This window comes from Platalea leucorodia, assembly GCF_965183815.1.
Source record: "Platalea leucorodia genome assembly, chromosome: 6".
Classification (NCBI taxonomy): Eukaryota; Metazoa; Chordata; class Aves; order Pelecaniformes; family Threskiornithidae; genus Platalea; species Platalea leucorodia.
Genome location: NC_138828.1, coordinates 3,924,896 through 3,939,660, shown reverse-complemented (window position 1 = coordinate 3,939,660; position 14,765 = coordinate 3,924,896).

The window sequence follows — 14,765 nt, the reverse complement described above, 5'->3', positions numbered from 1 at the left end:
GCCCCGAGAAACCCCGCTCCTTCCCCGCCGCCCCGGCCCCGCTGCTCGGCCCCGGCCCCGGCCTCTCGGGCCCCGGCCCCGCCGCCCCCGGCTGCCCCGGCTGCCCCGGCCGGGCCCTGCGGCCCCGCGGGCCGAGCCCCCCGCGCCTCACCTGGCCCCGCCGGGGGAGCCCGGCCCGGCCGCTGCCGCCCCGGGGCCGCGGGCGGCGCCACCGGGGGGGAGCGAGAAAAGGGGGCGCGCGGCGGCCGCCGGGGCTCAAATCTGCTCGGCCCCGCCCCGCGCACGCGCCCCGGCCACCGCGCGCCGCCCCGCACCTGGCACAGGCCACGCCCCGCGCACGCGCCCCGGCCGCCGCCCGCCGCGCACCTGGCACAGGCCCCGCCCCCTCGCGTCCGCACCTGGGCCAAGCCCCGCCCCCTCGTTACGGACCACGCCCCCTCGTTACAGACCACGCCCCCTCGTTACAGACCACGCCCCCTCGTCCGCCGCACCTGCGCCAGGCCACGCCCCGCGCACGCGCGATCAGGGCCCGCCCCTACGGCCCCGCCCCGCGCACGCGCTTCCTCCGCCGCCGCCGCCGCCGCCAGACGGGCGCCGTTACCGATCGTGGCGGACGCGGGCAGCGGGGCGGGGGCTTCTGCGGGGCGGTGTGGAGCCGAGCTCGGGGCCGGTGAGGCCGGGCTGGGGCCGGGAGTGGGGCCGGGCCTCGGCCTCGGCCTCGGCCTCGCGGGTGCGCGGAGCCGGGGCCCTGCCGCTGCCCCCGGCCGCTGCCCGCCTCTCCGCGGGCGGGCGCGGAGCGGGGCCCGGGGCCCGAGGACCTCGGCAGCGCCTTGGGCCCGGCCTCTCCCGAGCCGGCGGAGCCCCGAGCCCGGCCTCGCCGGCCCCGTCCCGGCGCCGGGGCGGGAGGAGCCGCGCTCCGGGGCCGGGCCTCGGCGGCCAAGTCCCGCGCTGCCCGCTCCTGCCCGGGGCTGGGGGGGCTCCGGGCTCCGGGCACGGCCCCGCCGCGGGGGAGCGGGGCTCCGCCGGGGCCCGGAACGAAGCGGCGGCGGCGCTGAGGGAAGGCGGGAAGGGCCGGCGGCTCCCGGGGCCGGGCCCGGTGCGGGGTGCGGGGGCTCCGGCGGGCACCGGCGGCCCCAGCCCGGCCTCGGAGGGGAGCCGCGGGGCTCCGGGCTGAGCCCAGCGCCGGGGCTCGGCTGCAGGCCCCGAGGCGGGACTGGGTCGCTCTGCGTCAGCCCCAGCAGTGGCCACGGGAGCCCGGTTCCGAGCCCCAAATCGCAGCACGGGGGCTCTGCTGCGGACAGCCGGCACTGGCCACAGGAGCCCGGTTTGCAGCCCCAAAACGCAGGGCTCGGTCGGTCTCTCTCAGCTCTCACACTGGCCCCATGAGCCCGGTTTGAACACTCCAAAACACAGGACTCGGCCTCTGTTCCCCCGCCCCACGAGTGGCCCCATGAGCCCGGTTTCCAGCCCCCCGCAACACAGGACTGGGTCTCTGGCTCTGAGCTCAAACACGCAGGACTTGGTCTCTGGTTCAAGCCCCCTGAAACGCAGGACTTGGTCTCTGGTTTGAGCCCCACATTTGGCCAGAGGAGCCTGGTTTCAAGTCTCCAATGTGCAGGACTTGGCCTCTCCTTGTGAGCCCAAACACACAGCGCTGGGTCCCTGCTTCAAGCCCCCCCAACGCAGGACTTAGTCTCTCTTTGTGAGCCTAAAATTTGGCCGTACGAGCCTTGTTTTGAGCCCCCCCAACACACAGGACTTGGTCTCTGCTTCAGGCCCCCTGGAATGCAGGACTTAGTCTCTGGTTTTGAGCCCCACATTTGGCCAGAGGAGCCTGGTTCCAAGCCCCCAAAGTGCAGGACTTAGTTTCTGGGCCACATGAGCCTTGTTTTCAGCCCCCCCAGACACAGCAGTGGGTCCCTGCTTCAGGCCCCCTGGAATGCAGGACTTAGTCTCTCTTTGTGAGCCTGAAAACTGGCTTGGTGACTCTGGTTTCAAGCCCCCAAACCACAGGACTTGGGCTCTGTTTCTCAGCTCTGAACCTGGCCACATGAGCCTGGTTTCAAGACTCCAAAAGGCAGGACTTAGTTTCTGAGCCCTAAAACTGGCCACATGAGCCTTGCTTTGAGCCCCCAAAATGCAGGACACTGTCTCTGGCTTTGAGGTGCAAAACACAGGACTTGGGCTCAGATTTTGGCCCTTAGAACTGGCTGCATGAGCCTTGTTTTGAACCCCCCCAAACACAGGACTTAGTCTTTCTTTGAGCCCCAAAAGTGGCTTAGTGCCCCTGGTTTCAAGCCCCCCAGATGCAGGGGTTTGAGCTGCAAAACACAGGACTTGGTCTCTGCTTCTGAGCCCTGTAAGTGGCCACATGAGCCTTGTTTCGAACCCCCCACAAATGCAGGACTTCTTAGTCTCTGTTTCTGAGCCCAAACACACAGGACTTGGTCTCTTTTTTGAGCCTTGTTTCGGCCCCCAAAATGCAGGATATAGTTTCTGGGTTTGACCCACAAAACATAAGGCTTGGTCTCTGTTTCTGGGCCCTAGTGAGCCCAGTTTCAAGCTCCCAAAACACAGGACTTAGTCTCCACTTTTGAGCCCTAAAACTGGCCCTATGAGCCTTGTTCTGACCCCCTCCTGAAACGCAGGACTTGGTCTCTGCTTCAAGCCCCCCAAACGCAGGACTTGGTCTCTGCTTCAAGCCCCCCAAACGCAGGACTTGGTCTCTTCTTTCTGAGCCCTGAATGCGGCCAAATGAGCCTCGTGTCGAGCCCCCAAAATGCAGGGCCTATTGAGTTTCTTGGGTCTGAGCTGCAGGACTTGGTGCCTAAGCTCAAAACCTGGCCCAATGAGACTCATTTCGAGCCCCGCAAAGCGCAGGACTGGGTCTCTGTCAGCCCCCAAACCTGTCTTAGCGACCCTGGTTTCAAGACCCCAAACCACAGGTCCCGGTCTCCACTTCTGTGCCCTAAATCCGGCTGCGTGAGCCTCGCTGCGAGCCCCCAGACGCAGGATTTGGCCTCGCTGAGCCCCAAAGCGGCCCCATGAGCCCGCGTCCAAGCCCCCAGACGCGGGACTCCTCAGTGTCTGGGTTCGGGCCCCAGGCCGCAGGACTCGGGCTCCGTGTGCCAGCCCCGAGCCCGGCCACATGAGCCCGGTCGCAAGCCCCGCACGGGCCGGACTCGGGCTCCGTTCCGCAGCCCCGGGGCTCTGCTGGGAGCCGGGCCCGGAGCCCCCCCGCAGCCCCCGGCCAGGGCCGGGCTCCCCCACACCCGCGGCCCCGCTCTCCGGCCCGGCTCCGGCTCTGCTGAGCCGCGGGCCCGGCTTCGCGCCCCAAAGCGGAGCCGGGCTTGGGCCCCGGCCGCCCGGGACGCGCTGCCTGCTCCGCGCCCGGAGCCCCGCAGCCGGGGGCCGAGCCCCGGGGCCGGTCCCGGGAGCCGCGGCGGTGCTCGGGCAGGGGCCGGGGGCGCGGCGGGGCGGCGCGGGCGAGGCCGGGGGCGCCGGGCTCCGGCCCTCGGGGCTTTATTCCCCGGCGCCCCGGCAGAGCCGCCCCGGGCCGGGCCGGCACCCGCCCGCCCTCAGCGCCGCCGGGCCGCCGCGGGGCCCCGCCCCCGCCCCGCCCACTCCTTTTACGGACAGCGCCACGCCCCCGGGGCTGCCCCGGGTCCCGACGCCCGCCCGCCCGCTCCCCGCCCCGCGCTGCCCGCTCAGCCCGTGGCGTCACTGCAGCGTCAGAAATCAACCCCCGCTTCGCTGCGGGCCGTGACGACAGCCTCGGGCGGGTGGCGCAGGGGCTGCTGTGCCCCGAAGGGGGGGAAATCAGGGGAAAAGACCCCGCCAGCAAGAGCAGCGGCTGATTCGGGACCCCGCGGCCTGCGTGGGGCTGGGGTGGAGGCGCCGCTGCTCTCTCGGACGGTTTCCCCACGGCTGATGACGGCTGAGGGGCAGCGCTGAGACTCTCAGCCACATTTATGGCATGGCTTTGGACACCGATAGCTCAGGTCTGCAATAGAATACAAGTATAGACCCGAAATAGAATAGTTTTGACGCTTTGCTGTACCCAGTGTCCCAGGTGCAACCCAGGAAACAGGAGGAGGCTCCCAAGTGCCTCGGAAGACTCAAATCATTCCAGCGGGGCCAGGCAATAAGCATTTTCCCCTCTTGACCCTCCCAAACCGGCCCTCTCAGCGTCCGCATCAGCCTCGCGCCCACGCCCGCCCTCCCTGCCACCCCGAGAGGCCAACCCAGGGGAGGGGAGGCCGCGTCGGCCCCTCGCCTCCCCGTCCCCAGGCTCATTCCCACTTCTCTCTCCTGTGCCCTGCTCTGAAGGCAAAGCGCGCGGAGCTGGGGGCCGGGGGGGAGATGCCGAGTCCGGGGGGTTGGGAGGCACAGGCCGATGCTCCCGCCCCTGCCCCCTCCCGGCCTCCGCAGCCCCCGGCCCCATTCGCCCCCGGCCCCGTCAGCAGCCGGAGGAGCCCAGAGGGGCGGCTGGCTTGGCTGGGGGTCCCTACAGATTTATAAAGCTGAGGAAGGTACCCAGTTTTGCACTTGAAGCCTGACAACGCCTGCCTCTTCCCTCAGGAGAGGGACCCCGATGTGCTCCATCTCCCCTGAGCAGGTTTAAGCCCACTTCCCAGCTTGCTTCCCCAGCCAAGTATCCTATAGCTATACACGCACACACATACAGATCTCTCTCAACCTCAGTGACCTTTGTGCACTACTGACTCCGCTCCGGCTCCTTGCCTAGATTTGACTTCTGTCATTCCCACGCGCTCCTTACCAAGCCAGGGTCATTTTTTCCAGCTGCTCAGAGAGGAAAGCAGGCGCCCAAGGCCCAGCAGCCCCAGACGAGACGGGACTGGGGCTACGGGAGGGGAACGACCCCCCGTGCTCGGCAGCGGGGGCACGGGGCCCCCCCGAGCTCGCGCCGCCTCCTCCCCGCGCTGGGCGAGGGGGCCGGGGAGCGACGGCGCAGTCTCTCTGCCGGGGGCCGGCAGCCGTGCCGGGGGGCCGGGAGCAGCAGGGACCCCCCAGCCCCCAGGCTGAGCCGCGAGCAGGCTCAGCAGAGCCCCCCCCCACGGGGAGAGCCCAAAAATCAAAGCTGTCCCCCCCTTCGGGCCGGGGACGCCCAGGCTGACCCTGCCAGCGCAGCATCACCGGCGGCAGCCCGGCCGGTCCCCGGCGTCCCCGCTCCCGCAGCCCCGGGCGCCGCGTGCCCCCCGAGCGTCCCCAGGGCTGGGGCTGCCGGGCGCTGCCGTGGGGCAGGGTGCCCCGTCCCCAGCCGCCGGCGCTCTGCCCAGGCCCGCTCCCCGCCGCGGGAATGGCTGCTCTCGCGTCCCTTCGGTTGACACGAGGCCGCGCTTGCCTTGGCAAACCCCAACGGCGAGGCGCTGGGCTCGCCCCGAGGCTGCTCCCGCGGCCCCAGCGCCCAGCCCAGGGGCTCCGGGGTGCCCCGGGGCGAGCCCCCGCAGCGAAGCACAAGCCCACCGGCCCCGGGGACGCTCACGGGGCCGTCGGGGCGCAGGGACCCCCGTCGGGCACCCGCACGTGGAGCAGGGCTGGCCTCCGCACGGCCAGGCTCCCCACAGCCCCTCGCCAGGGCCGCGGGCCAGCGGCTGGGCCAGGGTGGCCACAGCCTCCCCACATCACCCAGGCCTGCACCCAGGCGGCCCAAAAGCCCCCGCGCCCCCACCCGCCATCGCATCCCCTCCCCTGCCCCCAGGTGCGGGTCCTTGCCATCGGCCGGGAGTGCCCCCAGCTGTGGGGCTGCCCCAGCTGCAGCGGGGGGCAACCGAGGGCAGGAAAGGGGAAAAAGAGAAAAAAAGAGGAAAATTTAAAGGGGAAAAAAAGAAAAAAAAATTTTAAAAGGAAAAAAAGGGAAAAAAGGGAAAAATGATAAAAAAGACAGGAAAACCAAAGAAAGAAAAGAAAAAACACAGAAAATAGCAGATTAAAAAAGGAAAAAAGAGAAAAAGAGAAAAAAAAACGGGGGGAAAGGAAAAAACAGAAAAAACAGGTAAAAAAAGAAAAAAGAGAAAAAAGATATAATATAAAGAAGAAAAAAAAAACAGCAAAAAGGAAAAAAGAAAAAAGAAAAAGCATAAAACAAAGAGCACCACAATAAAAAGCAGAGGTGCAGAAGAAGGGAGCCGAGCAGCAGCCCCAGCCCATGGCCCCGGGGGGCAAAGCCGCTGCAGCAGCAAAACTGACCCCGCAAAGCCCCGCCTGGGGGAAAAAACCCAAACCAAACCAAACCAAACCAAACCAACCCCCCCGAACAAACCGTGCCCAACGAAAAACGGCAGAAAAAGAGACGGAGCTGCTGAAAAACAGCAAAAGAAAAGGGCACGGCAGAACCTGGCCCCCAGCCCCAGGCCGAGGCCGGGCAGCCCGGGTCGGGGCCCCCCATCGCCCTGGCCGGGGGCGTCGCGCAGGGCGAACCCCGGCTGCTTTGGGGCACGGAGATGGACAGGTCTCTGTATAGCTCAGCTATACGTTACAGGCGTGCCCGCCGCGTGGCACGCAGGCGCTGCGCGGGGCCCGCGTCCCCCCTGCCCGGCAGCTCCGCTCGCCACCCCCGGCGCGGGGCCGGCGTTTGGCCGAAGGCACGGGGCGGCTGCAGACGGAGCTCGGCCTCGGCAGCAGCTTCCCTGCCTGGGGAAAGGGGCTTTGCTGGAAAGGCAGAGGGGCAGCTTTTGGGGAGGAGCGGGGGGCTGCCCCGCGGGGCGAGGGGCTGGCAGAGCACGGCCCTCGCTGCCTGGTTGGTGCCATGGGCAGGCAGCGCCGGGCGGCCCCGCAGTCCCATTTTCCCATTTCAGTCCCATTTCACCCAGTCCCGGGGTTGTGGGAACGGGGCCGGGGCTGTGGGATGAACTGCCCCGAGCTGCTCCGGGGCTGTGGGAGACGCTTTGGGCATCAGCAGCATCCCCCCGCTCCGGGCCCAGGGCTTTCCATAAAACAGCCGAGGCGACGCAGCGGGGAGGGACGGAGCCAAGCCGTGTCCCGAGGCGATGCCCCGAGCCCCACGGCACCTTTCCCAGTGCCCCCTCCCCGTCTGTCGGGGGGTCTCGTTGTTCGAAGGCTCCATCGCCAGCTCCGCGGGCTGCCCCGGCTCAAACAACAGGCTCGGGTTATCCAGAGCCGTCCCTTCAGCTGGGGGAGCACCGGCGAGCGGCTGATCCCTGCCGGGCACTGCTCCCTCCCTCCTGAACGCGACTTTCTTTCGTCGCCCGTGGTTTTTTTAACTCGGGTCACTTCACTGCTCTGGTTTTGCCAGGCTGTGGGCCAAGAGGCTGCATCAGCATAACAAAGGAGTTCCACAGACTGAGCTCTGGGCGGGAAAGGACGGGATGCTTGAACCACTTTTACCGCCGGAGAGGATGTACGTGCGATTATTTCTTAAGGGATCGAATGCAGCACATCTGCCACCGTACGCGTTTGCGGCCACGGGTCGGGAGCAGGTGAACAACTTCAGAAATTCGCTCTGTACGGTTCCACGTCTCCACGTCCCGCGGATGGGAAGAGCCATTCCTCCCTCAGTTACCGACTCCCATCCAATTCCAGTTCTTGTTTCCTACCAGCGGGCTGATTCCTGCTGCGGATGAGCGGCCGGGGACGCAGAGCTTGAGGCTGCTTCCCACGCCTGGTTTCTCTGGGCATCCCCGCAGCACCCAGTAACGGGGCTTCCCCTTCTCGCCGCTCGCTCGGGGAACGTGTCTCGCCCTGGAGCATCAGGCCTATTAAAGAAGATAGCAGCTTTTTCTTTGGCAGAAACCGAGCACCCCTACTTTCTAATCTAGGAACGAGAGGAACACGGGCTGGCTCCCCAGAACAGCCTCAAAACCCCGTCGCTGGACGCTCCCAGGAGGGCGGCGGGAGCACGGCGCTCACCTGGCTTTGGAGAGCGTGGTGTGGCCCTGCTCGGGGGCGATGGCGACGAGCAAAGACGAGAATAAACCACGTAAGGGGCCCTGAGAGCAGAAGGCAGCTTTCCTCCTCCCCCCGGGGCCCAGAGCACCGGGTTACCGGCTGCTGCCGAGGAGGAGAGACCCAGCTGCCCCGGGGGTGCTGGGCAGGAGCGATAAGAAGCGCGGCCGTGGAAAAGGAAAGGAAAAAGCAAAGCCAAAACCAGATGCATGTGGGAAAAGCCTTGTTTATATTCCGCTTACTCTGGGTGAATAACTGGCGGCTTGGCTTTCTTTTCGGTCCCCTGGCAGCTGCCTGAAGACACCGACTTACAGACCCCCCACAGGCCGCGCTCCCTGAACCTCAGCTCACCGAAAAGTTATGAGCAGAGGAGCCTGAAGACAGCAGAGCACCTTTACCCGTGGCCCCCGGGACTGGCGGCAGGGCTTTATTCCTGATCCCGGGCTGGCCCGGGGGCTGCCGGCAGCAGAGGGTGCAGAGATGGGCACCTTGCACGCCGCTGCGGCCATTTCCATTTCCCTGCCGTCGCCGCGGGTCTCTGCGTCGGGAACGTTCAGCCCCTCTCTCCAGAGCCTCGGGACCTGCGGGTTCAAGGGCTCTGTCAGAGCGGAACAAAGGTACCCGTTGCTTAAAGGCTTAACCATCCTCCACGCAGGTGTTTTTAAGAACCGGGGAGCAGTAACCAGTCCCAGCATGCAAAGAAATCCTTTTTTTATTTTATTTTTTTTAAATCCTGCCTTTTTTTTTTTTTAATTCTGCCCTAAAGGACTTTGGGCAGTGTAACTCAGTGTAACTCAGTGTTACACTTGCCACCTTATATATGTTTCTCTAACAATTACACGATCATCCAAGTCCACCTGAGGTTTCCACTGCGTTCGCAGTCCTTCATGCCTCTGGCCAGCAGGCAGGGCTCGATTTCCCACCGGCAAACCCGTTCTTTGCCGTCCGTTGCAGTTCTTGTTCATTGACCACGTAGGCCGCTCCAACCACCGCTCCGACGCAAGATCGTAAAAGTCATTTATTTCCCTTCTACGCCTAGCTTCACAACGCTCTATTTAAAACCGTCTTTAAATTCGAAGAATCTGACCTCTTCACTTGTATTATGAATGCTTACCTTGCCCTTATTCTCAGCTAAGGTCTACATCAGTTAAAATGCCTTAGTCAGCCGTTCAGTTACTCATCTTTTCTTACTACATCTGTCTTTATCTACGGATTAACTCGGCTGGTGATTAATCCAGCCATGGGATAGGGCTACACAGGGACAACATGAGCAGTGTAGCGTGGACTTAATCAATATAAAACACCTGTAGCTATACACTTCACGTAATTTATCTTTTCTAAATCACCCTACACAATAACTCTTCTTAAAGGCACAATAACATTCAAAGCCTCGGTCAGCCATTTGCTCACAGCGGGGAGGCCCCAAGCAGCCCAGCACGGCAGGCTGGCCTGGCCCCGAGGGGACCCGCAGGGAAACGCCGCCCAAAGCTGCCCCTGCCCTTGGGGAGAGATCTGCGGGTCCAGCAGCTCCGTTCACCTGGCGTGAAAAACGTGGGCCCTCAGGCGTGATTTTTGCGTGCCCACGGCTGGAAACAGAGGGGCTGGCACGTGGCTGTGCGGGCTGGCTTTGGGGACACCGCTTCAGCCTCCTGTGGGGACCAGAGCCCTTGGTGCAAATGGCTCGGTGCCCGGCCCCGGAGGCGGACACGCGCAGCAGCCAGCTGATGTCAGGGCCTGGGTCTGCAGCACTTGGACAGGGACCTGGGAGACACAGGGAGGAGTTTTTGCTCATTCGGGCCAGGAATCGGAGCCTGAGGGGCCCTTGGGCAACGCCAGTGCCATCACCACCACGTCAATATCTGCAGCAGCCTTCCTCTGGGGTTCCCCCCCACTCCCCCAAAGGCTGAAAAATGCAATGAGGATTAATCAAGACAACACAGAGGGCAGGACACAGGACAAGTCTCTTTATTGAAAGCATCAACCGCTTCCTTTTATTTCAGGCTGTGAACAGACACAGCCAACACAGGCTGAGAGGTCCCCAGGTGATGCTGGGCTGACCTCTCCTTTGTCAGGGGCTTCTCGGGACCAGGACCCTGAGGTGCACCGAGAGGCAGCACGGGAGAACATTTACTCTCTCCCCTGGAGCCAAAGGGGGGAGCGTGGTGGCCGAGTCCCATCGCGGTGGCCGAGTCCCATCGCGGTCACACCTTTCCGCACGCCCTCCGTCCCAGCTGGGAGCAGCGCTCCACGCGCAGCGAGGCAGAGCTACCGGACACCCCACAAGCCCTACGCTGCCTGCCGCAGGGATGCAGGGGATATTGGAGAGCGCGGAGGAGCCGGGGCACAAGCAGAACGCTGCTCTCATTCAAGGGCCTCAGCAGCTCAGGCTGAGATTTTGTTGCTATGAGCTCCCCGCTGCGACAAACAGCATCAGCAGCGCCCACTTTCTGGAGGGAGACATTAGCTGGGTATTGCTTCGGCCATCCCGCTCGTTGTCTTGCCTGGAGCCAAGGCCAGGCTGCTCCCCTGGCCACCCAGCGAGGCCTCCTTGCCAGTCTGGGGCATGGGCTGGAAGCCAGCTGCCCCCTCAGCTCAACGGCGCTTTACTGGCCCAGGGACCTCTCGGTTGTGCGAGAGAAGCAACTGCGGATAGAAACACACCCAAGTAACTGGGGGCACCCCGCCTCGGAGCGGCGGGCTCAGCACCCACCTCCCCCCCCACAGCCTGCGGCTACCAAAGCACCGGCGGGGAGCAGAGCCCCCGGCCACGCTGCCGAGCCCTGGGGCCGGAGGGCTGTCCCCTGCAGCCGCCGCGTCCCGGGCGGGAGGGGATGCTGCTCTGCACATCAGGGCTGGGTCTCTCACCTGTGTTTCACTGCGGAGCCTCCCCCCTGCCCCTTCTGAGCCTTGCAGCTCTCGGGCTCTTGTCCTGCGTGGGAGCTACGGCGCTGAGCTCAGCCCCTCTGGAGAGAGGGCAAGGGCGGCTTTTAAATCAGCAGCAGGAACCTGGGGGGGGAAAAAAAAAAAAAAAAAAAAAAAAAAAAAAAAAGAAAAACAGCCTGGACTTACATCTCCACATCCAGAGCAAGGGAAGAAGCTCCAGGGCTCTGTCCTCCACTAGAAAAAGCATCCCTGCTCTCAGGGGGCTCCCACAGCCCCACTCCCTGGGTGCAGGGTGCCAGAACAGCCCTTTTAGCTGAGCCGGCCTTCAACAGGTAACAGAAACCCTGCCAGAGATGAGGAGAGCGGGAGCTCCGCCGTAACGCTGGAGCCAGACTGAGCATTGGCCCTGGCTGCACAACCAGGGCACGCCTGGGGTCTGCTGCCTTCGTACAAGCCAGCAGCACGGCAACGTTCATCGCGGGCCTGTGTTTTTACAGATCAATTAAAGCGTTTGCACATTTACAGGTAGGTAGGCAAGAACCTGAAACCTCTCCGACAGCCTTTAACAGAACAAGTCTGTCCCCTTCCTTTCCCCCAATTTCTCTGCAACGGTAAAAGCGGGACCGCTGTTTTGGAAAGTCAAGTTGAACAGTTAATACAAATGAACTTTTTTCTCCAGACAGCAGAGGTCATGCCTGGGATGTAAATGGCCCTACCGAAAGGGGGCTTTAGAGTGTAACTATAAAAGTTGTAGCTATTATACAAAAAACTATTGAAGTAAGGAGTCTTGCAATCTCTCAGCGAAGGACAGTTCCTTGCTAAGAACAGAAACTTGTCCTAAAAACCAGCCGAAACCGACCCTGCAGTTTGGACAAGAGTCAAGGAGCAACTGAGTCTGCGCAAGAACAAGGGGTTACCAGCGGTGACGAGGAAGAGTCCTCAGCCTTCATCCCCACGACCCCCTGCGACCCCCACCAGGAGGCACCGCGCAAGCGCAGTTGGGAGGGGTTTATGGAAATGACCTCTGGGGGCGAATTTTCATATGAAGCGGGGACAGGTAATGCATATGTATAGGCGTATCGGGAAACCTTATGTCTACGTAACACTTTCTTGTATAACTCCACGACAAGCCACCACGTGTGCGCGCACAACTTTGGCGGGATGACCCCCCGTGCTGCCCAGCGCTGAGTAAACAGACCTACTTTACAGCCTTACGGGTTGTGCAGTCTGTTCCCGCACATCAGTTTTGGCGAGCCAGGCAGGAGAGTCTCTGCTCGACTGCGGGACCGACTGCGGAGCGGACGCCCCTCGGCGCGCCCCGAGCATCTTCCTCGGAGGAGCCTCCGCTGCCAGCCGCTCACCGCGGGAGCGTACAACACCTCCTGAGGCCGCGGATTAAACGGTATGTTTTACAAGAAGGGCCAGTAAGTCGTACGCTTGGCCGGGGCTGCTGGTAAACCGCGCGGAGACGTCTGGCGTGCAGCACGGTCCCCGTAAGGGAAGAGGGTACCCTGGCCGATAGAGCGGCCAAGGAGATTTGCTGAGCGATAGAGCGGCCGCTAGCCATCTTGGGGGTAGATCGAGCAAATCTGAGGTCACCGCTGCATCCCGGTATCGGGAGCCAGGACGGACCTGCTAATGACTGTATAAGAAGCAGGAGAAGGGGAAGCGGACCTCTCACACAAAGTATTTAAATCTTTGCAGCTGCTGAAGGGATATCAACTGGGGCGATAATTATCTGTTTCATTTACCCAGGTATTGCATATATTACATGTTCGTATTGTATGTATGTATTGTAGGTATTGTATGTAAAAATTTGTGTGTATGTGTGTTTGAGACACAGCATCGCTGTAAAGTGAGTGCGGAGTCCTGACCCGCGGTTTCGTTGTCCCGCGAGGGAAACGGCCGGAGACGGACGAAGCGAAAGAAAAAGGCTGTAAGGATGTAAAACAGTAATTCTGTAACCCTCTAAGTGGTAAAGTGTGGACCGTGGGACTAACTGTTAAGATACTGTGGGAATACAGGAGAGAACTGGGACCAACAAAATGGGAGGGTCCCAGCAAAGCAAAAAGATACCAAAGAAATCTCCATTAGGTTGTATTTTATATCGCTGGAAGGACGTCGGGGGTCCTCCTGGAGGAAATGTGAATAAGGAAACTCTAATTAAGTACTGTCATCAGTGATGGCCATTGTATAAACTAGATGATGAAGTATAATGTCTTGCTGCAACTCCTGTTATTTTTAAGGAGGGAGAGAAAACGGGACGAAGCTCTGTATGCAGATATGGTTTTCACCCTCCGAAATCACCCTGAGTGGCAGAAAGATTGTGGTTTTAATTTTGCTCCCCAAGATCCCATGGTGTTGGCTTTGGAAAAGGAAAACCAAAACGTGTTAGGGAAGTTGAAGCCATGTTGTTCAGCAGGTAGTATTGGACAGAGGTGTTTGAAGGTGACGGAGAAACCCAGAAAGGTGGAAGAAAAGTGCCTTTCCAGATGGGTGATGTGGATAAGGGGAAGGATGCAGTTAAGGGGTACAGGGAGGACCCAAGTGGGATTGCGAAAAGGTTTGAGTGGATTACGAAGAATTTGGACCCGGACTGGAAAGACGTGGATCTTATGCTAGATGCTATGACTGAAACCGAGAAGCAGCTTGTATTAAAGGCAGCCCCAGCTCATGTAGCCCAAAGGCAGTTAACTGGTCTGCTCTGGATGCTATCAAGCAGGGGCAGACTGAAACGCCCACGGAGCTTTGAGATCGCTTACGGGCTGCTGTGAGAAGATTTATTACTATGGAACCGGAGTCAGCAGCTGTTGGTGTATCTGGTTTTGGGGCAATCCACTAACGATATCGGAAAGAAACTTTGGAAACTTAAGGAACCGGATATAAGGGATTTAGAAAGTTGCTGGAGGAAGCGTGGAGAGTATATCGGCATAGGGAGGGGGAGGACAGAGGGAAACTAGGAAAGGAGACAGTGGCTGCGTTAGCTCAGCAAAGTTTGGAAAGAATGCAAACAGGAGGAACTGGGCAAATAGGGAGAGGACTGAAGAGCAGAGGAAGGGGTAGCTGGAGATATAATCAATGTGCTTATTGTAAAGGGTTCAGACACTGGGAAAAGCATGCCCCCAGCAGACACGCAATCTGAAGACTGTGGCAGAAGTACAAGAGAACGATTGACGGGGACCAGGGGAACCCTCCCTCGCGGAACCCTTGGTAACAACGTTCAGCTAGGGAAAGAAGAGAAACCTGTAGAATTTTTAAGAGAGACAGGTGCCACGTTCTCTGTATTGAATCAAACCTTGTTAAACAAAATGTTAATGATGTGAGAGCAACTGGACGGGTTGAAAAGGCTTTTTCTTGAGACCATTAAAATTTAGAATTGGGAAGAGTGTGGGGATTGACAAATTTCTCTACCTGCCTGAGGCTCCTAGACCATTACTGGGGAGGGACCTATTAGAGCAACTAAATGCCAAAATAAAACTTAGAAATGAGGAAATTGAATTTAAAATACCAGATGAAAATCGCATTTAAGTTTGGTTAAAGCAATACCCCTTGAAATTGGAAGATAGGCGAGGGGTCAAAAGTATTATAGAAGAGTTTATAAAATTTGGACTATTAACTGAATGCTCTTCAAAATATAACACTCCCATTCTGCCTGTCAAAAAGCCTGATGGCAAAACTTATTGATTGGTGCAAGATTTGTGGGCAATAAATCAAAGAGGTGAAGATTTGTATCCGGTAGTGGCAAACCCATATGCTCTGCTGACTCGTTTAAAAGAAACCTATGACTGGTTTACTGTATTAGATTTAAAGGATGCATTCTTTTGCCTTACCTTGGCTCCAGAAAGCCACAATTTATTTGCCTTTGAATGGGAAAACCCTGATACAGGACAAAAAACCCAACGGACCGGGACAGTGCTACCCCAAGGATTTAAAAATAGCCCTACCATTATTAGAAA